The sequence below is a fragment of the Cherax quadricarinatus genome, chromosome 46 (assembly GCF_038502225.1).
Source record: "Cherax quadricarinatus isolate ZL_2023a chromosome 46, ASM3850222v1, whole genome shotgun sequence".
NCBI lineage: Eukaryota > Metazoa > Arthropoda > Malacostraca > Decapoda > Parastacidae > Cherax > Cherax quadricarinatus.
The window spans coordinates 20865883-20888382 of NC_091337.1; the positions used below are offsets into that span (position 1 = coordinate 20865883).

General features: G+C 41.6%; 1 protein-coding gene across 9 annotated transcripts in view; it reads left to right on the forward strand.

Moving 5' to 3' along the window:
* Window positions 1–22500, forward strand: part of LOC128696749 (tudor domain-containing protein 7B) — a 462427-nt gene that overhangs the window by 326832 nt on the left and 113095 nt on the right. The window lies entirely within an intron of this gene.

The following is a 22500-nucleotide window of genomic DNA, read 5'->3' on the forward strand; positions in this document are numbered from 1 at the left end:
ATCAGTAGGGGGAGGGAGTCTGGTGGGGGAAGCAGATACTAACACTTGCCAGACATTGCACTGTGATCTCACAATGTGCATAGGTTGGGGAGGTTGATATTTCACATGTGACACTTGATTTTCATTATACAGGTATAACATTGATTTTCCATCACCCCTGGTTCTTAGCCCATGCCGAAATATGTTTTTCTAGACCAACATGGGTCACATAATAATTCTACAATACACCTCTGACCCACCATGGTCTGTTGGAAACTTAAACATTAGTGTAAATGAAGCAAGTTTACTAATTATTGTACGTAATAAGAGGGAGAGAGTATGGAGGAGGTGAACGTATTCAGATATTTGGGAGTGGACATGTCAGCGGATGGGTCTATGAAAGATGAGGTGAATCATAGAATTGATGAGGGAAAAAGAGTGAGTGGTGCACTTAGGAGTCTGTGGAGACAAAGAACTTTGTCCTTGGAGGCAAAGAGGGGAATGTATGAGAGTATAGTTTTACCAACGCTCTTATATGGGTGTGAAGCGTGGGTGATGAATGTTGCAGCGAGGAGAAGGCTGGAGGCAGTGGAGATGTCATGTCTGAGGGCAATGTGTGGTGTGAATATAATGCAGAGAATTCGTAGTTTGGAAGTTAGGAGGAGGTGCGGGATTACCAAAACTGTTGTCCAGAGGGCTGAGGAAGGGTTGTTGAGGTGGTTCAGACATGTAGAGAGAATGGAGCGAAACAGAATGACTTCAAGAGTGTATCAGTCTGTAGTGGAAGGAAGGCGGGGTAGGGGTCGGCCTAGGAAAGGTTGGAGGGAGGGGGTAAAGGAGGTTTTGTGTGTGAGGGGCTTGGACTTCCAGCAGGCATGCATGAGCGTGTTTGATAGGAGTGAATGGAGACAAATGGTTTTTAATACTTGACGTGCTGTTGGAGTGTGAGCAAAGTAACATTTATGAAGGGATTCAGGGAAACCGGCAGGCCGGACTTGAGTCCTGGAGATGGGAAGTACAGTGCCTGCACTCTGAAGGAGGGGGTGTTAATGTTGCAGTTTAAAAACTGTAGTGTAAAGCACCCTTCTGGCAAGACAGTGATGGAGTGAATGATGGTGAAAGTTTTTCTTTTTCGGGCCACCCTGCCTTGGTGGGAATCGGCCAGTGTGATAATAAAAAAAAAATAATAAAAAAATAAGAATGTTGCAGTATTACCACTCCCAAAAGTGGTAAATTTTAAAAGTTGACTGGAATTGTAGACCCTGTCACAGAGGTCTGGAAAATGAGGGTTGTCATGATTATTGTCTGTTTCCTAATTGACTGCTTTATTGTGGATTTGTTGATGTACTTGAAATTAAAGCTACAGGATTTTCAGACAAAGGCCTACTGAGTGACACATTCTTTTTGGCTATCTTTTTAAAATATTTCATCCAAGTGAACTTGCCTCATATGCTTTAATCTTTCCCTGTGTAATTTTTCATGCATCAGATAAAAATTCTGTCACAAAGGAATATTGTCTTGGCCCCTTGATTAATTCACCTGAAAATTTAGTTCCTTTTATAGATACTAACAGTAGCGAAGACTAGGGTTAATTGTTAGTAAAATATTCTAAGAATCTCACAGATTCAAGTATCACCACCAACAACCGCAGTGTAACCACTGTAAGTGTGCACGTGATACACACAGTGCCATCTGTAGCTGCGCAGTAAACCAGTCTGGTAAAAAAAAACTAGTCATAATTTTGTCTGGACTGAGAGAGGTGCTGAACCATCCATTACCAGAAAATTAGCATTGTACCTGTGTATAATTTATCTAGGTTTAGGGTAGATGGCGAGAATATTTTGAGGAACTTTTAAATGTCGACAAAGAAAGGGAGATGGTAATTTCATGCACTGGCCAAGGAGGTATATCATCTTTTAGGAGTGAAGAAGAGCAGGATGTGAATGTGGGGTAGGTGCGTGAGGCATTACGTAGAATGAGAGGGGGTAAAGCAGCTGGAACTGACGGGATCATGACAAAAATGTTAAAAGCAGGGGGGGACATAGTGTTGGAGTGGTTGGTATTTTTGTTTAATAAATGTATGAAAGAGGGGAAGGTACCTAGGGATTGGCAGAGAGCGTGTATAGTCCCTTTATATAAAGGGAAGGGGGACAAAAGAGATTGTAAAAATTATAGAGGAATAAGTTTATTGAGTATACCAGGAAAAGTGTACAGTAGGGTTATTATTGAAAGAATTAGAGGTAAGACAGGTTGTAGAATTGTGGATGAGCAAGGAGGTTTTAGAGTGGATAGGGGAGCAATGTGGCAGATGTTGCAAGTGTATGGAATAGGTGGTAAGTTACTAAATGCTGTAAAGAGTTTTTATGAGGATAGTGAGGCTCAGGTTAGGGTGTGTAGAAGAGAAGGAGACTACTTCCTGGTAAAAGTAGGTCTTGGACAGGGATGTGTAATGTCACCATGGTTGTTTAATATATTTATAGATGGGGTTGTAAAAGAAGTAAATGCTAGGGTGTTCGGGAGAGGGGTGGGATTAAATTATGGGGAATTAAATACAAAATGGGAATTGATACAGTTACTTTTTGCTGATGATACTGTGCTTATGGGAGATTCTAAAGAAAAATTGCAAGGTTAGTGGATGAATTTGGGAATGTGTATAAAGGTAGAAAGTTGAAAGTGAACATAGAAGAGAGTAAGGTGATGAGAGTATCAAATGATTTAGATAAAGAAAAATTGGATATCAAATTGAGGAGGAGGATAAGATAAGATTTAAGATAAGATTTCGTTCGGATTTTTAACCCCGGAGGGTTAGCCACCCAGGATAACCCAAGAAAGTCAGTGCGTCATCGAGGACTGTCTAACTTATTTCCATTGGGGTCCTTAATCTTGTCCCCCAGGATGCGACCCACACCAGTCGACTAACACCCAGGTACCTATTTGCTGCTAGGTAAACAGGACAATAGGTGTAAGGAAACGTGTCGGAATTTCCACCCGCCGGGAATCGAACCCGGGCCCTCCGTGTGTGAAGCGGGAGCTTTAGCCACCAGACCACCGAGTATGGAAGAAGTGAATGTTTTCATATATTTGGGAGTTGAAGTGTCAGCAGATGGATTTATGAAGGATGAGGTTAATCATAGAATTGATGAGGGAAAAAAGGTGAGTGGTGCATTGAGGTATATGTGGAGGCAAAAAATGTTATCTATGGAGGCAAAGAAGGGAATGTATGAAAGTATAGTAGTACCAACAATCTTATATGGGTGTGAAGCTTGGGTTGTAAATGCTGCAGCAAGGAGGCAGTTGGAGGCAGTGGAGATGTCCTGTCTAAGAGCAATGTGTGGTGTAAATATTATGCAGAAAATTCGGAGTGTGGAAATTAGGAGAAGGTGTGGAGTTAATAAAAGTATTAGTCAGAGGGCTGAATAGGGTTTGTTGAGGCGGTTTGGTCATTTAAAGAGAATGGATTAAAGTAGAATGTCATGGAGAGCATATAAATCTGTAGGGGAAGGAAGGCGGGGTAGGGGTCGTCCTCGAAAATGTTGGAGGGAGGGGTTTGGATTTCCAGCAAGCGTGCGTGAGCGTGTTAGATAGGAGTGAATGGAGACAAAAGGTATTTGGGACCTGATGATCTGTTGGAGTGTGAGCAGGGTTATATTTAGTGAAGGGATTCAGGGAAACTGGTTATTTTATATTACCAGACATGAGTCCTGTAAATGGGAAGTACAATGCCTGCACTCTAAAGGAGGGGTTCGGAATATTGGCAGTTTGAAGAGATATATTGTGTATTTTTATATGTATATACTTCTAAAGTGTTGTATTCTGGGCACCTCTGCAAAAACAGTGATTATGTGTGAGTGAGGTGAAAGTGTTGAATGATGATGAAAGTATTTTCTTTTTGGGGATTTTCTTTCTCTTTGGGTCACCCTACCTTGGTGGGAGACGGCCGACTTGTTGAAAAAAAAAAACAGCAAGTGCACATCCACACTCATTAAGTAAGTACATGTAATCACTCCTTGTCTCCATAAAAGACTTTTCTCTTGCTCACTAGTCAGCCATGCTGCTTGAGGAATATTTTAGAAGCGGCACATCTTCGTCATCATTTCTGTCACTGCCACATGGTGTCAAGAGATTATGGCAGGAAGAAATTCAGGTTCTGTCAGCTTATTCATACACCACAGGGAAAAAAGTATAGATTTTAAGTGCATTTTTTGCTGAGACATCCCACTGCCAGACATATTCCTATTATTTAATTTGTTTGTTTGTGGTTAGATATGCATATCTGCAGTATAAATTGATGTTACCTGACTGATTTTACCTAAAAGTTTAAACACAGCTTTCATAAACTGACACTAACTAATGTGTAAGAAAAGAGTGTGGAAAATTAGTATGGTTTGACTGTTTATTTTTTTTTTTTATTAACACACTGGCCGATTCCCACCAAGGCCGGGTGGCCCGAGAAAGAAAAACTTCCACCATCACTCACACCATCACTGTCTTGCCAGAAGGGTGCTTTACACTACAGTTTTTAAACTGCAACATTAACACCCCTCCTTCAGAGTGCAGGCACTGTACTTCCCATCTCCAGGACTCAAGTCCGGCCTGCCGGTTTCCCTGAATCCCTTCATAAATGTTACTTTGCTCACACTCCAGATGATTGTGAAACAGAAACCTGTAACATGATGGTAGGATTGCTGGTTTCTTTTTCTGTCTCATAAACATGCTAGATAACAGGGATATCCTGCTACTCCTACTTACACTTTGGTCTCACTTCACAGACACACACATGCATATGTATATATATACATACATCTTGGTTTTTCTCTTTTTTCTAAATAGCTCTTGTTCTACTTTATTTCTTCTATTGTCCATGGGAAAGTGGAAAAGAATCTTTTCTCCGTAAGCCATGCGTGTCATATGAGGCGACTAAAATGCCGGGAGCGATGGGCTAGTAACCCCTTCTCCTGTAGACATATACTAAAAAAAGAGAAGAAGAATTGTGTTTATATTGCCTATAATTACAAACACACACCTATGTATCTGTATGTGATACAACTAGTCCAACACTGTAGAATTTGTGGAATTGCAACTACTGTACTTTCATTTCAGATAGTGGAGGTTCCACTGTATTTGTGAAGGTAGCTATTTGCTAATCATAAGGGAGGTAAAATCTTTAATTCATGATAAACATGTTAATCTATTATTTCTGACCTCTCGAGGTAGGTTCCTTGATGCTGATGGACTATTGATACAAGGAATTGGATTTATCCAATCCTTCCATGGATTGACTGATTGCTTCCTGTTTCCCAGGTGCTGTATGACCGCTGTGGGTTTAGCACTTTGCCCTAAATAATAATAATAATAATAGTGATAAAACACCGGTCTACCAATTTTGAAGACTTTTGAGCCTTGGAAAAACAAAAAAATCAGTTTATGATTTTTAAGGGTACTGAAAAGAAATATGGCTGTAACAGTTGAATGACTAGAAGAAATTGTATTTGCTGGTATTTTGTTTAACCCTTAAACGGTCCAAATGTATATATACGTTCTTACGCGTAGTGCCCCAAACGTATATATACGTTTTATTTTTTCCTGCCTTCGAATTTGGCACGATTGGCCTGAGATGCCTTGTCAGCATAGAATGGGTCCTAACACTCAATGTGCGTGGTATTAAAAAAATCTGGGACCGCTTAGTACCTTGTGGGAGCGCCAGCTAGAGCAAACAGTGCAGCAAACACCAAGGATTCACTGATGTAATGGCATATTAACACTCCTCTTTCAAGAGAAAAGTGATGTTAACCCCAAGTTTAGGGCCTGTCTATCTCTGTATCTCTATCTCTGTCTTCCTCTGTCTGTCTCTGTCTACCTCTGTCTCTATCTGTGTCTGTGTCTGTCTCTGTCTATCTCTCTCTCTCTCTCTGTCTCTATCTGTCTTTGTCTATCTGTCTCTGTATCTCTTTCAATCTGTCTCTCTTTCTATCTGTCTGTCTTAGGTACACATAAATACAAGTATACATAGTGTAAATTACCTTGGATAACCCAAAAAATCCGGACACAGTGCTATACTCTGCTTGAAGATGTGAGTAAACGTGATGACGACGGAGTCTTGTGGCTCTCTCTGAGACAGAGAGCTAGACGGATAGACAGATGGACAGGGAACTTGACAAATAGACAAACAGACATGTTTGTGTACCAACGAAAACAAAGTGAGGGGGATGCTCATCAAATATCACCTCTAATCTTTTCTTATCAGCTGTACCCTCCCCCATCTTCGTGTATGCCCATCAAACATCAGCTCTTATCAGTTGTTATCTCATCTTATCATGTCACTGTCAGGGGGGGGGGACTGTTTCTCATGCTTCAAGGGAACTTTTTTTTTTTTTTTTTTTTAAAAATTCGGCCGTCTCCCACCGAGGCAGGGTGACCCAAAAAAGAAAGAAATTCCCCAAAAAGAAAATACTTCCATCATCATTCAACACTTTCACCTCACTCACACATAATCATAATCACTGTTTTTGCAGAGGTGCTCAGAACACAACAGTTCAGAAGCATATACATATAAAGATACACAACATATCCCTCCAAACTGCTAATATCCTGAACCCCTCCTTTAGAGTGCAGGCATTGTACTTCCCATTTCCAGGACTCGAGTCCGGCTATATAAAAATAACCGGTTTCCCTGAATCCCTTCACTAAATATTACCCTGCTCACACTCCAACAGATTGTCAGGTCCCAAATACCATTCATCTCCATTCACTCCTATTGAACACGCTCATGCATGCCTGCTGGAAGTCCAAGTCCTTCGCCCACAAAACCTATCCTACCCCTTCCTTTCAACCTTTTCGAGGATGACCCCTACCCCGCCTTCCTTCCCCTACAGATTTATAAGCTCTCCATGTCATTCTACTTTGATCCATTCTCTCTAAATGGCCAGACCACCTCAACAAACCCTCTTCAGCCCTCTGACTAATACTTTTATTAACTCCACACCTTCTCCTAATTTCCACACAACGAATTTTCTGCATAATATTTACACCACACGTTGCCCTTAGACAGGACATCTCCACTGCCTCCAATCGCCTCCTCGCTTCTGCATTCACAACCCAAGCTTCACACCCATGTAAGAGTGTTGGTACTACTATACTTTCATACATTCCCTTCTTTGCCTCTATAGATAACGTTTTTTGTCTCCACATATACGTCAATGCACCACTCACCTTTTTTCCCTCATCAATTCTGTGATTAACCTCATCCTTCATAAATCTATCTGCTGACACGTCAACTCCCAAATATCTGAAAACATTCACTTCTTCCATACTCCTCCCCAATTTGACATCCAATTTTTTTTTATCTAAATCATTTGATACCCTCATCACCTTACTCTTTTCTATGTTCATTTTCAACTTTCTACCTTTACACACACTCCCAAACTCATCCACTAACCTTTGCAATTTTCTTTAGAATCTCCCATAAGCACAGTATCGTCAGCAAAAAGCAACTGTGTCAATTCCCATTTAGTATATGATTCCCCATAATTTAATTCCACTCCTTTCTCGAACACCCTAGCATTTACTTCTTTTACAACCCCATCTATAAATATATTAAACAACCATGGTGACATTACACATCCCTGTCTAAGACCTACTTTTACCGGGAAGTAGTCTCCCTCTCTTCTACACACCCTAACCTGAGCCTCACTATCCTCATAAAAGCTCTTTACAGCATTTAGTAACTTCCCACCTATTCCATATACTTGCAACATTTGCCACATTGCTACCCTATCCATCATATCCATCATCATCATCATCATCATCATCATCATCATCATCATCATCATCATCATCATCATCATCATCATCATCATCATCATCATCATCATCATCATCATCATCATCATCATCATCATCATCATCATCATCATCATCATCATCATCATCATCATCATCATCATCATCATCATCATCATCCTCATCCTCATCCTCATCATCCTCATCCTCATCCTCATCCTCATCCTCCTCATCCTCCTCGTCAATTTATTTATTTATTTATTTATTTATTTATTTAGTAATTTTAGCATACATACAGAGGTACAAAAAAATACAGGTGAGAGCAGCATGCCAAAGCCACTTATATGCATAGCATTACGGGCTGGCTTAAAATTAACTTAAGATTAACTAAGCAATGATGAAATCAGTGATAAGACATTATTGTAAACAGATAACTATAAAGTGCAAATGAGTATTACAAAGGTCATATGGTTGCATGCATTGCTGTACATTCAGTAGAATGGAGTATTCTGTTAGGTAGTGTATTTAAAAAATAACAAAGTTAGATTGGGTCCTAGGTTTAACATTTATGTGATATAATTGTGAGTAACATTTAGGATATACAATTTATAAGGTTCAGTTATTCAGTTTTTATTTGGTTTTGGGTGAGTAAGTGATCTTTGAGAAGAGACTTGAATTTATAAACAGGTAGTGTTTCTTTTATTTTTACAGGTAATGAATTCCAGATTTTAGGGCCTTTTATGTGCATTGAGTTTTTGCATAGCGTGAGATGGACACGAGGAACATCAAAGAGTGATCTGTGCCTTGTGTTATGGTCATGTGTTCTGTTGAGGTTGGCAAGGAGATGTTTGAGGGGAGGGTTAATATCAGAGTTAAGTGTTCTATGTATGTAATAGGTGCAGTAATAAGTATGGATGTTTTGTATGGTGAGTAGGTTGAGTGTTTTGAATATTGGTGGAGTGTGTTGCCTGTAGTGAGAATTTGTTATCATTCTAACTGCGGCCTTTTGTTGGGTAATTAGTGGTCTGAGATGGTTAATTGTTGTTGAGCCCCATGCACAAATTCCATAGGTGAGATAGGGGTAAATAAGAGAGTGATAAAGGGCCAGGAGGGCTGACTGTGGAGCATAGTACCGTATCTTCGATAGTATGCCTACAGTCTTGGAAATTTTCTTAGAAATTTGTTGTATATGTGTATGAACTTTGAGTCTATTATCAAGGTGGATTCCTAAGAATTTTCCCTCTGTTAGCTTTGTGATAGGTAATCCGTTTATCGTTATGTTAAGAGGTACATCTGTAGCTCTGTTACCAAACTGAATGAAGTAGGTTTTGTCAATGTTTAGTGTAAGTTTGTTAGTCCTCATCCAGGTAGATATTTTCTGTAATTCGGTATTTACAGTATTGGCTAGCGTGACTGGGCTCGGGTGAGAGAAGACGTATGTAGTGTCATCTGCAAAAAGTGTGGGTTTGAGTAATTGCGAAGCATTTGGTAGGTCATTTATGTATAGGAGAAAGAGAAGAGGGCCAAGGACACTTCCCTGTGGGACACCAACTGTAATTGGTTGTGCGGAAGAGCTTGCCCCATTTGCGTACACATATTGGCTTCTGTTGCTGAGGTATGACTTGAGGTAGTTGAGGGAGTGCCCTCTTATACCATACCTGGTTGTGACAATTTTACGTGGAGCAAGTCATGGTCAACTGTATCAAAAGCTTTACGTAAGTCAATGAAGATCCCCAGTGGGACTTCTTTTTTCTCTTTTGCAGTGTATATATGTTCTAGCATGTGTATAATAGCATCATTAGTATTTTTATTAGGCCTGAATCCAAATTGGCAGGGGTTGAGAATGTTTTGGGAGATGAGGTAGGAGTAGATTCGTTTATGAATTAATTTTTCATCATCATCATCATCATCATCATCATCATCATCATCATCATCATCATCATCATCATCATCATCATCATCATCATCATCATCATCATCATCATCATCATCATCATCATCATCATCATCATCATCATCATCATCATCATCATCATCATCATCATCATCATCATCATCATCATCATCATCATCATCATCATCATCATCATCATCATCATCATCATCATCATCATCATCATCATCATCATCATCATCATCATCATCATAATCATCATCATCATCATCATCATCATCATCATCATCATCATCATCATCATCATCATCATCATCATCATCATCATCATCATCATCATCATCATCATCATCATCATCATCATCATCATCATCATCATCATCATCATCAAACAAACAAACAAACAAACAAACAAACAAACAACTACTACTTCTTCTTCTGTTTAATGGGTTTATTGGTGATGTTGCAAACAGGTGGTTAATGATACACTTCGGAGGCTTCTTTGTTTATTGATAATGTCGTGGTGGGTACACAGGCTTGTGTGTTGTGCCCATGGCCCGGGAGGGCCATCCCACGAGAGAGAGCTGCTAGTAGGCCTTGTGTCTTCCTGCTAGGCTGCTGTGTGAGCGAGAGCGAGGCAAGGGCAGGCGGGCTGAAGTGGCAACGCCTATAGGTGGCAGCACCAGCATGGCATGAAATATGAACTAAGCTGGCAGACAGCATGGGCTGTCTGTGCAGACAGTACAGGCTGTCTACATATGCTCGGCCACCTACAGCGCGTCGTCCCGACACGACAATACTGGTGGTAAAAGAATCTCGGTCTCTCTCATAGGCACAGGGCACAGAACACAAAATAAAAACATATATATACATATGGACATGGAAAAAAAAACTTCCTACAGGGAGGGAAGAAAAAACATGTGGGGTGTGCTAAACATCGTGGTCAAAGGCAGTGAGCATCGAAGTGCATCACTGCACGTCTTCCTGCGTTTGTACAGATACTTCAACACGGGAGACATCGCTGCGGCTGAGCTGTAACGTAACAGGGTATGGTCTCCTCGGGAACGGTGAAGCAGTCATCGTAGGAGTCGCTGCAGGTTTTCACTCAACCTGGGGCACGACATGCTGGTGCCCTTGAGTGAGGCGTCGACAAAACTCGGCAACTGGGCAGGACTTCTGGCAAGCGACTCAGGAGGACACTTCTCTACTGGTACTGTCGCTGGGCTGTCACTGCTGGCGAGCGTGGAGCGAGTCGTGGCAGAGACGACTGGGCGAAACATCTGGGAGTCGTAACATCATACACCAGACTGCTGTGAGAGAGCTAGCAGTCAAAGTGACATCTTCTTTGTGCAGGCTGCTCACTGAAGCTTGTGACACGAGGCTGACAGAGCACCTGCCGACAGGGCTGACTGCGGCTTGACGAGTATCATTCTCTCGACAGTTGGAGTTATAGCAGAGGTTAGTCTAAGCGTCCCCAGACTTGTTTCTCTACATATAACTGCATTCTGAAGGTCTGGAGGTGAAGTGAAACAAATCTCGATGGGAATCGTAGCAGGTACGATTCTGCAGAACATCACGAGCAACGAGCATAAAAGCTTTCTGTACAAGGGGGCTCGGTCACTCGGGGCTGACTTGACATCAGCTGTCATATGCACTGGTCACATCGGGTGACTTAGCACAGTGGTGCTACTCAGGTCTGGCTCAGACCTCACTGGACACACGGAAACTTTAAACACACCCGCTGTACATGCGATACAACATGCCTTAAACTAGCAAATGATGCTTTTCTGTGCATAAAACTGACACTAAGACATATACTAAAATGTGAGAACACTGACTGAGAGGAATTAACACGACATATATCTTCTCTCAATCTTCTCGACAATACTGAAATAATTACTAGAACACTCGATGTGACATGTGATGTCAGGCGTGATGTCGCGAGGTGACGTCAGCAGCGCTGTGACGTCAGCAGACATCTCGAGGTGATGTCAGGCAGACATCGTGACGTCATGAAGTCGGGCAGCAGCATCGGTGACATGAAGTCGGGCAGCATCGTCGGTGACGTCAATGTGATGCGGGCAGCAGACCACAGCATGAGGCCTGGGACATCTGGTAACTTAGGTGGCTGGTAGATCTACATGACATCGCCCACACCCACATGGCTTCGGGATCCACGTGGCGTCGTGATCTACGTGGCATGCTGATCCACGTAGCTTCGAGTGGCCTCGGGCACTCGGATACACAGCACTGGCAAAGAATTCACACGAAAAACAGCAGAAAACACAGCAGAGGGAGTGGGCATTGGTGAGTGTATGGTAGACAGGTGAGCGTGAGTAGGGCGAGCATGGGCAAGGTGAGGAACGGCCACTTCCTCCTCCCACAAACACGTGGAGAACTCACACTGGACGCAGAAATTGCCACAAAACTCACCTCTGGCTTGCTGAAACGGCTGTGCTGAGCTGAACAACAACAGCAACATACAAGTGACGCTGAACACGTGACTTGAGAAACAGCGTGGGACGCTGTAGCATGGGGTCACTTACAATTCTCGGAGAATTTCGGCAAATTTCGGCTGGATCCTGCTTGTACCTGTGTCTGGATGCTCAAACGTGCAGACACGACATCATGATAACTCGTTGAGAGACGGATGCTTGTTGTATGGGATGAAGAAGTGGAGATGACTTCATACCTCTTCCTTCCTCTCTCTGGGCAAACAACTGCTGTGACCACCGCTGCTACCAATGTTTAATGGGTTTATTGGTGATGCTGCAAGCGGGTGGTTAATGATACACTTCGGAGGCTTCTTTGTTTATTGATAATGTCGTGGTGGGTACACAGGTTTGTGTGTTGTGCCCATGGCCCGGGAAGGCCATCCCACGAGAGAGAGCTGCTAGTAGGCCTTGTGTCTTCCTGCTAGGCCGCTGTGTGAGAGCGAGGCAAGGGCAGGCAGGCTGAAGTGGCAACGCCTATAGGTGGCAGCACCAGCATGGTGCAAAATATGAACTAAGCTGGCAGACAGCATGGGCTGTCTGTGCAGACAGTACAGGCTGTCTACACTTCTTCCACATATCCGAAACATTGCTGGGACATATAAATACTTTGTATGTACGTATTACAAGACAATAGCAAATGGCTAAGGTAGGTGTAAATGTCCACCTGTCAGTGTGTTTGTGACAATTTGAGTACAATTTCAGTACCTAATACTAGTGTCAGATCAAAGATTGGTTATAAAATGACAAGAACTACTACAAATTGTAATTATCAGAACATAAAAATTACATAAAATAATATGAAAAATAGAAAAAAAGGTATATCGGCAACACTTCTGCAAGTCGCAAGACTCGATGTTGCTGTCACATGAGCATCCAGTGCCTACTTCTCAGCCTCATATCTCAGTAAGTACTGACCCTAATTTTTTTTTATTCTGAAACATGTCAATTTTCTTTTTTTTTTTTTTTTTTTTTTTTTCAAAAATATTTGGGGTGCTGCACAAGTGAACGTATATACACGTTTGGACCGTTTAAGGGTTAAACAGTTGCACATTGTGGCCATAAGAAAGTGTATATGTAGTTTAAACAATTATGCAGTATTGGTTTGGATCAAGAGCCTTTTTCCCCCATATAGGAAGGGTTGTTGAGGTGGTTCGGACATGTGGAGAGAATGGAGCGAAACAGAATAACTTCAAGAGTGTATCAGTCTGTAGTGGAAGGAAGGCGGGGTAGGGGTCGGCCTAGGAAAGGTTGGAGGGAGGGAGTAAAGGAGGTTTTGTGTGCGAGGGGCTTTGACTTCCAGCAGGCATGCGTGAGCGTGTTTGATAGGAGTGAATGGAGACAAATGGTTTTTAATACTTGGCGTGCTGTTGGAGTGTGAGCAAAGTAACATTTATGAAGGGGTTCAGGGAAACCGGCAGGCCGGACTTGAGTCCTGGAGATGGGAAGTACAGTGCCTGCACTCTGAAGGAGGGGTGTTAATGTTGCAGTTTAAAAACTGTAGTGTAAAGCACCCTTCTGGCAAGACAGTGATGGAGTGAATGATGGTGAAAGTTTTTCTTTTTCGGGCCACCCTGCCTTGGTGGGAATCGGCCAGTGTGATAATAAAAATAATAAAAAAATAGTTTATTTACGTTCCTCCCTTCTCTGGTCAAGAATAACAAACAAGTGGCCTGAGTCCATATCTCTATTTGCAATATCAAGGATAATTTCCATATTCATTGACCCAAAATTAATTAAGAATGACTAGTTTGATTTCAAAAGCATTTTTTCTGTAGACCAGTGTAATTGATGTTTTGTCTAGAAACAGTGTAGGGATGCATTGAATGTACTGTACCAAGTTATATTAGGAATGGTCATTTGTTAATATTTTTAATGGATGTTGCTTCAAGCTGTATATTTTTTAATTGAATTGTGCATGCCATTAATTGTACCCTTGATTGTTGCATGTATTATACAATATACCCAATTTCTTTGCATTAGTGTCTGAATCCTAGCTTTTCTAATTAACTAACCAAATATAAACATTATTCTGTACTTCACAAGTGGAGATACTGATGTGACTTATTTGTAAAGGTATTCATTACTTTAGCTTCTGTAAGTATACAAACGATGCCTTACATGCATACTCACAACTCAGTGAATGATCCAGGCTGCCAGGTATTTTATCATGATGTATGGAATGTACTTGCATTCTGGTGAGAAATTGCCAGAGAACCATTTTGTGTAGTTCTTAATTTAGTTCTTCTGGCAAGAGGCAGGTGTTTAAAATAGTGATAATGGGTGGCAACTGGAAGTACAACCAGCAGGTTTTTCTAGATGGTTATGAACGACAATGGAAGCTGAGCAAATTAAGTTGACAGGTATGAGGTAATCCTTACTGGAGGTATTTAGAAGCGAGTGGAAGTGATTGTGGCCTGGTTTAATTCTTAGTGGGTCATTGGAGCTTTCTTGTAAAGAACTCTGACTATACAAAATCCTTTAAAATTCCCCTTTTTCTCATTGACTACTTTTTGTTTATTTAAAAATAATAAAGTTGAGACAAAATTGATTAAACTACTTATGCCGCAAGAGATGGTGAATATATACACTCAGACTTCAAACTCAGTAATCCATAAGATTACATTATTCAGCATTTTTGATATTCATTTCATGAATACTCTACAGAAAACACTCATAATGTGTGTGGTGTGTTCTGAAACTCATAACATAATATTGAATTAGGTAATTGAAATGAACATGTGGAAAAAATAGGGTAAAGTCCCAGACACCACCGAATTTTCCAAACAGTTAATTTTTAACTATTGTTCTAAGTAAAAATTATTTCATTATAATTATCCTTATAGGTACTACCGTCCTGTCAAGTGAGTGTAAAATGGAAACCTGTAATTGTTTTACATGATGGTAGGATTGCTGATGTCTTTTTTCTGTCTCATAAATGTGCAAGATTACAGGTACATCTTGCTGCTTCTACTTACTCTTAGGTTACACTACACATACATGTACAAGCATATATATATATATACACCCCTCTGGGTTTTCTTCTATTTTCTTTCTAGTTCTTGTTCTTATTTATTTCCTCTTATCTCCATGGGGAAGTGGAACAGAATTCTTCCTCCGTAAGTCATGTGTGTTGTAAGAGGTGACTAAAATGCCGGGAGCAAGGGGCTAGTAACTCCTTCTCCTGTATAAATTACTAAATTTAAAAAGAGAAACTTTAGTTTTTTTTTTTGGGGGGGGGGCCACCCTGCCTTGATCGGATACGGCCGGTTTGTTAAAAAAAAAAATTATCCATTAAATTTAGTGCATTGTATTTATTTCTCATTGTTTTCTGTATGTAAAACTATAGTCATTCTTTATAAAATGTATATTTTGTTAATATTTTTGGGTGTCTGGAACAGATTAATTGGATTTACATTTTTTCTTATGGGAAATATTGCTTTAGTTTTTATCGAATTTGGTTTTCATCAGTCTCTTGGGAACAAATTAAAAACGATAACTAGGGTTACACTGTATATGTGTATTATTATTTTATTTTATTATCACACTGGCCGATTCCCACCAAGGCAGGGTGGCCCGAAAAAGAAAAACTTTCACCATCATCCACTCCATCACTGTCTTGCCAGAAGGGTGCTTTACACTACAGTTTTTAAACTGCAACATTAACACCCCTCCTTCAGAGTGCAGGCACTGTACTTCCCATCTCCAGGACTCAAGTCCGGCCTGCCGGTTTCCCTGAATCCCTTCATAAATGTTACTTTGCTCACACTCCAACAGCACGTCAAGTATTAAAAACCATTTGTCTCCATTCACTCCTATCAAACACGCTCATGCATGCCTGCTGGAAGTCCAAGCCCCTTGCACACAAAACCTCCTTTACCCCCTCCCTCCAACCTTTCCTAGGCCGACCCCTACCCCGCCTTCCTTCCACTACAGACTGATACACTCTTGAAGTCATTCTGTTTCGCTCCATTCTCTCTACATGTCCGAACCACCTCAACAACCCTTCCTCAGCCCTCTGGACAACAGTTTTGGTAATCCCGCACCTCCTCCTAACTTCCAAACTACGAATTCTCTGCATTATATTCACACCACACATTGCCCTCAGACATGACATCTCCACTGCCTCCAGCCTTCTCCTCACTGCAACATTCATCACCCATGCTTCACACCCATATCCCATATAAGAGCGTTGGTAAAACTATACTCTCATACATTCCCCTCTTTGCCTCCAAGGACAAAGTTCTTTGTCTCCACAGACTCCTAAGTGCACCACTCACTCTTTTTCCCTCATCAATTCTATGATTCACCTCATCTTTCATAGACCCATCCGCTGACACGTCCACTCCCAAATATCTGAATACGTTCACCACCTCCATACTCTCTCCCTCCAATCTGATATCCAATCTTTCATCACCTAATCTTTTTGTTATCCTCATAACCTTACTCTTTCCTGTATTCACCTTTCATTTTCTTCTTTTGCACACCCTACCAAATATGTGTATATGTACAGTATGTATGTATGTACAGTGAACCCCTGGTTTTCCTAATTAATCCATTCCAGAGAGAGTGACTAAACCCGAATCTGATGAATTCCGAATTAATTTTCCTCATGAGAAATAATGTAAATCCAATTAATCTCTTCCCGACACCCAAAAGTATTAAAAGAATAATTTTTTACATGAAATATACATTTCTCTACCCAGAAAACAATGAAACATGCAGAATAAAACAGTACTAAAATGACACTTACCTTTATTGAAGACTTATTGATGAGTGATGAAATAGGAGGAGGGAAGAGGATGGAGGTGTACTATTGTTTGGAAGAGGAATCCCCTTCCATAAAGACATCAAGTACCAAGTCCTTTTCTGGGGTTACTTCCCTTCTTTGTTTTTTAATGCCACTAGGACCAGCTTGAGAGTCACTGGACCCCTGTCACTCAAAAATGTGTTCCAGAGAGGTCTGTATCTGGCATGTCTTTAAAACTTCCCTAAAATAGGACACAACATTGTCATTGTACATGTTGCCTACAAAGCCTGCAACAGCTTTGTCAGGGTGATGTTCATCCATAAATATTTGCGTCTTTGTCCGCATTGTGCAAATCTCCTTAATCTTTGAAGAAGGCACCTTCCATTTCCCTTCCTCCTCCTCTGAAGCAATTTCCTGAGCTGTGGTCTGTTGCTGTTGCAGATGAAGCTCTTGCAGCTCTGTAGTGGTTAACTCTTCATCGTGGTCCTCCACTAACTCTTCCAAATCCTCGAAACTCACATCCAACCCCTTGGAATTCCCCAGTGCCACAATACTTTCCACAACTGGCATAGGCTCATTAGGGTCAGCCCCAAACCTTACAGAATCCCTCTCTTGTACACATTCTGATCACAATTTTCTCCAAGCAGAGTTCAAAGTCCTTGAAGTCACTCCCTCCCAAGCCTTAACTATAAAGTTTATGCAGTGGAAGATACTGAAGTGATCTTTCCAGATCTCTGTTAGGGTCAATTCAGTGTCTGAGGTCACTTGAAATCACTTTTGAAACACTGCTTTGGTGTACAGTCTTTTGAAATTTGAAATGACCTGCTGGGCCTTGGGCTGGAGGAGGGAAGTGGTATTAGGGGGCAAGAACTTCGCTTTGATGAAATGAAACTCCTGCACCATTTGCTCTTCCAAGTTTGGAGGATGAGCAGGAGCATTGTCCATAACCAGGAGGCACTTGAGTTCCAGTTTATTTTCCAGGAGGTATTTCTTCACACTGGGGCCAAACACTTCATTAAATGAATCAAGGAAAATATCCCTCGTGACCCATGCCTTACTGTTTGCCTTCCACATTACATACAGTTTACTCTTGATGACACTGTTTTTCTTGAAAACTGGGATTTTCAGAGTGATACACCAATAAAGTCTTCACTTTGAAATCCCCACTACCATTACTACAAAACATGAGAGTTGGCCTGTCTTTCATAGGCTTGTGTCCTGGGAGTGCCTTTTCCTCCTGAGTAACGTAGGTCCTCTTTGGCATTTTCTTCCAAAAGAGGCCTGTTTCCTCACAAATGAACGCTTGTTGGGGTTTGAAGTCCTGATCATATTTTTTCAGCTGCTTTTTTGTCAGAACTGGCAGCCTCACCATGCCATATCACACTGTGTATGCCACTATGATTCTTAAATCTCTCGAACCAGCCTTTGCTGGCCTTAAATTCACCAATATCAGCACTAGTTCCAGGCATTTTCTTTACGAGATCATCATGCAACTGCCTTACCGCTTCAAAAATTATTGACTGCTTAACACTATCTCCTGACAATTGTTTCTCATTGATCCACACCAACAACAAAGTCTTCACATATTCCAGTATTTGCGATCTCCGTTTTGTAAGCATATTTGCACCTTTCGCAACAACAGCTTCCATGATTTCCTTTCTCTTAGCCACGATAGAAGCGATGGTTGTTTTGGGGTTTGTTATACAACCTGGCCAGCTCTGCGATATGTGCTCCACTTTCATATTTTGCAATGATGTCTTGAATTCTGTAGTGTTTCTCACCTTCTTGACCAAAGGGCCAGCACTAGAAGCTTTCTTTGGGCCCATGGTGGCTTATTTAACAGATGCAAGCACTAAAAAGAATGGAATAATACAAAATGTATCGTACCAAAGCATGGGATCATCCTCACTGGCTGATAAACAATGGCACACTGGCTGTAAATGGCGTGTCAGACCACTTGGGCCATGCTGATGCGCTCGGGATGAATGACTAATACTGAGTTCAGTGACTATAACCGAGCCAGTATTTTGACGAAAAAACGTCGCTTATTCCTAGTATTACAAATTCTGATGACGTAATCCGGGGGTCCACTGTGTACATGTGTGTGTCTGTGTATCTATATATTATATAAAGTGCAGGCATTGCTTCCCATTTCTATTACTCAAGTCCGGCTATACAAAAACAACCGGTTTCCCTGAATCCCTTCACTAAATATTACCCTGCTCACACTCCGACAGATTGTCAGGTCCCAAGTACCATTCGTCTCCATTCACTCCTATCTAACATGCTCAGGCACGCTTGCTGGAAGTCCAAGCCCCTTGCCCACAAAACCTCCTTTACCCCCTCTCTCCAACCCTTACGAGGACGACCCCTACCCCGCCTTCCTTCCCCTATAGATTTATATGCTTTCCATGTCATTCTACTTTGATCCATTCTCTCTAAATGACCAAACCACCTCAACAACCCCTCTTCTGCCCTCTGACTAATACTTTTATTAACTCCACACCTTTTCCTAATTTCCACACTCCGAATTTTCTGCGTAATATTTACACCACACATTGCCCTTAGACAGGACATCTCCACTGCCTCCAACCGTCTCCTCGCTGCTGCATTTACCACCCAAGCTTCACACCCATATAAGAGTGTTGGTACTACTATACTTTCATACATTCCCTTCTTTGCCTCCATAGATAACGTTTTTTGACTCCATATATACCTCAACGCACCACTCACCTTTTTTCCCTCATCAATTCTATGATTAACCTCATCCTTCATAAATCCATCCGCCGACACGTCAACTCCCAAGTATCTGAAAACATTCACTTCTTCCATACTCCTCCTCCCCAATTTGATATCCAATTTTTCTTTATCTATATCATTTGACACCCTCATCACCTTACTCTTTTCTATGTTCACTTTCAACTTTCTACCTTTACACACATTCCCAAACTCATCCACTAACCTTTGCAATTTTTCTTTAGAATCTCCCATAAGCACAGTATCATCAGCAAAAAGTAACTGTGTCAATTCCCATTTTGAATTTGATTCCCCAAAATTTAATCCCACCTCTCTCCCGAACACCCTAGCATTTACTTGATTTACAACCCCATCTATAAATATATTAAACAACCATGGTGACATTACACATCCCTGTCTAAGACCTACTTTTACCGGGAAGTAGTCTCCCTCTCTTCTACACACCCTAACCTGAGCCTCACTTTCCTCATAAAAACTCTTTACAGCATTTAATAACTTACCACCTATTCCATATACTTGCAACATCTGCCACATTGCTCCTCTATCCACTCTATCATATGCCTTTTCTAAATCCATAAATGCAATAAAAACTTCCCTACCTTTATCTAAATACTGTTCACATATATGCTTCAATGTAAACACTTGATCTACACATCCCCTACCCACTCTGAAGCCTCCTTGCTCATCCGCAATTCTACATTCTGTCTTACCTCTAATTCTTTCAATTATAACCCTACCGTATACTTTTCCTGGTATACTCGGTAAACTTATTCCTCTATAATTTTTACAATCTCTTTTGTCCCCTTTCCCTTTATATAAAGGGACTATACATGCTCTCCGCCAATCCCTAGGTACCTTCCCCTCTTTCATACATTTATTAAACAAAAGTACCAACCACTCCAACACTATATCCCCCCCTGCTTTTAACATTTCTGTCTTGATCCCATCAGTTCCAGCTGCTTTACCCCCTTTCATTCTACGTAATGCCTCACGTACCTCCACCACACTTACATTCTGCTCTTCTTCACTCCTAAAAGATGGTATACCTCCCTGGCCAGTGCATGAAATTACCACCTCCCTTTCTTCCTCAACATTTAAAAGTTCCTCAAAATATTCTCGCCATCTACCTAATACCTCCCTCTCCCCATCTACTAACTCCCCTAATCTGTTTTTAACGGACAAATCCATACTTTCCCTAGGCTTTCTTAACTTGTTTAACTCACTCCAAAATTTTTTCTTATTTTCATTAAAATTTCTTGACAGTGCCTCTCCCACTCTTTCATCTGCTCTCCTTTTGCACTCTCTCACCACTCTCTTCACCTTTCTTTTACTCTCCATATACTCTGCTCTTCTTATAACACTTCTGCTTTGTAAAAACCTCTCGTAAGCTACCTTTTTCTCTTTTATCACACCCTTTACTTCATCATTCCACCAATCACTCCTCTTTCCTCCTGCCCCCACCCTCCTATAACCACAAACTTCTGCCCAACATTCTAATACTGGATTTTTAAAAATATTCCAACCCTATTCAATCCCCCCCCCCCCCCCCACTACTCATCTTTGCACTAGCCCACCTTTCTGCCAATAGTCGCTTATATCTCGCCCGTCCCAATTTTTAAAAAGGGAGACAGACATGAGGCACTAAACTACAGACCTGTATCACTAACGTGTATAGTAAGCAAGGTCATGGAGAAGATCATCAGGAGGAGAGTGGTGGAGCACCTGGAAAGAAACAAGTGTATAATTGACAACCAGCACGGTTTCAGGGAAGGAAAATCCTGTGTCACAAACCTACTAGAGTTTTATGACAAGGTGACAGAAGTAAGACGAGAGAGAGGAGTGGGTCGACTGCATATTTTTGGACTGCAAGAAGGCCTTCGACACAGTTCCTCACAAGAGGTTACTGCAAAAGCTAGAGGATCAGGCACACATAACAGGAAAGGCACTGCAATAGATCAGAGAATACCTGACAGGGAGGCAACGAGGAGTCATGGTACGCGACGAGGTGTCAGAGTGGGCGCCTGTGACAAGCGGGGTTCCACAGGGGTCAGTCCTAGGACCTGTGCTGTTCTTGGTATATGTGAACAACATAACGGAAGGGATAGACTCAGATGATGTGAAGTTAATGAGAAGAATCAAATCGGACGAGGATCAGGCAGGACTACAAAGAGACCTGGACTGGCTAAAAGCCTGGTCCAGCAACTGGCTCCTTGAATTTAACCCTGCCAAATGCAAAGTCATGAAGATTGGGGAAGGGCAAAGAAGACCGCAGACGCAATATAGTTTAGATGGCCAAAGACTGCAAACCTCACTCAAGGAAAAAGATCTGGGGGTGAGTATAACACTGAGCATATCTCCTGAGGCGCACATCAATCAGATAACTGCTGCAGCATACGGGCGCCTGGCAAACCTACGGATAGCGTTCCGATACCTCAGTAAGGATTCGTTTAAGACTCTGTATACCATCTACGTCAGGCCCATACTGGAGTATGCAGCACCAGTTTGGAATCCACACCAAGTCAAGCACGTCAAAAAATTACAGAAAGTGCAAAGGTTTGCAACAAGACTAGTCCCAGAGCTATGGGGATTGTCCTATGAAGAAAGGTTGAGGGAAATCGGCCTGATGACACTGGAGGCCAGGAGGGTCAGGGGAGACATGATAACGACATATAAAATACTGCGCGGAATAGACGAGGTGGACAAAGACGGGATGTTCTAGAGATGGGACACAGACACAAGAGGTCACAATTGGAAGTTGAAGACTCAGATGAATCAAAGGGATGTTAGGAAGTATTTCTTCAGTCATAGAGTAGTCAGGCCATGGAATAGCCTAGAAAGTGATGTGGTGG